Raw genomic sequence first — 2,500 nt, 5'->3', positions numbered from 1 at the left:
ATTGTCCAGGACATTTCCCCCTAACGCACTAGGATCAATAAAGCTCCGTGGCTGGGGGACCCTTTCAAGGCACATTTCAAAACCGAGGGACATTCGAGGGACAAAACCGAGGGACATTCCGAGGGACATTCCGATCAACGAGGGACAACCCGGCTCAAGGCGTATCAGAATCGGCAATCGAGAAACAAAGCATCGATTAGATTACATGGTGATCAGACAACGCTCAATATAATCGGTTCGGGACACAATATTATGACTACCCATACATCAGCGCATCATCGGCTTGGTCTTTGTGATAACTCACTAGCAAGCGGATTTCTTCGCTAACGACTCTCATCATTGCAATCCTTACTTATCGACTAAAGATTGTGGCCTTACTCATTAGCACCTAATCACTCCGAGGGAAAACCCAAGGGGCAACGATTCTCAAAAGCCGATTTCCGACAAACCCATCACAGCCGCCTAACCGAGGGACAATCCGAGCAACGATAACCGAGGGACATTCCGATCAACGAGGGACAACCGTCATAGAAGGGACCTCCGAGGCGTGGTGATCTTTCAAAAAAAAAAAAAAAAAAAAAAAAAAAAAACTTTTTTTAAAAAAAAAAAAAGCAAACCGCATCTACTAGAAACCATTAGTCAGCCCACCACATCATTTTACGCGCGGCGAAGAAGAAGACACCTAGCCCTAGCATTAACGGTTCAAAAAAAAAAAAAAAAAAAAAAAAAAGCCATCGATGCCCAAACCCGTCATAGAAGAATTTTTTTCAAAATAAATATTTTTTTTTAAAAAAAAAAAAAAAGTGGGTCTTACTCGATGGCCTTCTCCGTGTACCCGTCACTCCAGCTCATCGATGCCCAAACCCGTCATAGAAGAATTTTTTTCAAAATAAATAAAAAAAAAAAAAAAAAAAAAAAAAAAAAAAAGTGGGTCTTACTCGATGGCCTTCTCCGTGTACCCGTCACTCCAAAGACATCGATGCCCAAACCCGTCATAGAAGAATTTTTTTCGAAATAAATAAAAAAAAAAAAAAAAAAAAAAAAGTGGGTCTTACTCGATGGCCTTCTCCGTGTACCCGTCACTCCAGCGCATCGATGCCCAAACCCGATGTAGAATAATTTTTTTCAAAAAAAATAATAATTTACGGACAATAAATGTTTTTCACCATGCACCACGCCTCGGACTAAGGGTCTTACTCGAACGCCATCCTCGTGTACCCGTCACTCAAGCAATCGATGCCCAATCTCGTCTATGATAGTTCCCCCGAGTCATGGTGATTTACCACGGCACGGGGTTGTGCGGACTTACACGATGGCCACAATAGCGGAGGACGATGCCAAAACCCGTGTGCCTCTCCCGGGCCCCCGAGGATGGGATGCATGGAATTTTTTTTTTTTTTCTCGATGAAGGGTCTTGCCATGCCCACGCCTCGGAGTAGGGGTCCTTATGCCAACGGCAACATGCACCATGATGCCTAGCCCAACCGCTATAGCCAACGATGCCGAAACCCGTGTGCACCTCACGGGCCCCCGAGACGGGTTTGCATGGCGGAAAAAAAAAAAAAAATTTTTTTTTTTTTTTTTTTCATCTTAGGGTCTTGCCATGCCCACGCCTCGGAGTAGGGGTCCTTATTCATACGCAAACATGCACCATGGTGCCCAGCCGCCCAGCTCCTCACTACCCCCTATAGAGGCTTTTTTGATAGTTTTGGTCTTGTAGCATGAAACATTGGGTGTGCAGAATAGCGATACGTTTTTGTAACGCCGTTTTGGAGGACCATATGAGCTTTGTTTTTGGAGCTTGATATATGGTTGGAAAGCTAACTTGGAGTACTTGATGCTGGAAAAAAAAATTTCGTCATTTGGATTTTTTTTGAGGGAGTTATGGGTCTCAGAAGTCGGGTCATTTTCTGCGGGCGCGGCTGCTGCCTAGATCTCGGTGTGGGGGGACTTTGGGGGACAAACCACGGATGATATTGTGCAAACCTTGCATTTTTGGGTAGCTAACTTGGAGTAGTTGGTTTTAGGCTCAAAAAAAAATTATTCGGACTCGTTTCGGTCTCGGAAACCGCGTCGGGGCGAGCGGTGTCTCTATGCGTGTTGGGTGTGCCCTTTGTGTGGGTTGTGTTGGGCACTTTGGGCATCCTCCACCTCATTTTCCACCCACCTTGCACCTTAATATCACACTACCAATGGTTTTGAGCATTTGTAGGCTTCGATGCTCGGGCAAATATGTCCCGAGTGGAAAAATGCTCACGGTGCCGTCCCGTCCAGGTGTGTGTGTGTGTGTGCGTGTGGTGCGTCGTATGGGACCAACTAAGCATCTAGTGTCCGTTCCTTGTTAAAATTACCCTATGACCGTCCCCAACAACTCTAGGAAGTATTTGGGCACGGTTACCCGGGATGCCGTATCGGTAGTTGAGGTATAGCCTTTCATAGCTTGTGCTAAGGAGCGATCGAGGTAACCGAGTCGGGATGACTTTCGGTTGGTTGTCCTTTA

Source organism: Silene latifolia, chromosome 2 (assembly GCF_048544455.1).
Source record: "Silene latifolia isolate original U9 population chromosome 2, ASM4854445v1, whole genome shotgun sequence".
Lineage (NCBI taxonomy): Eukaryota > Viridiplantae > Streptophyta > Magnoliopsida > Caryophyllales > Caryophyllaceae > Silene > Silene latifolia.
Note: the sequence above shows the minus strand (reverse complement) of the source record.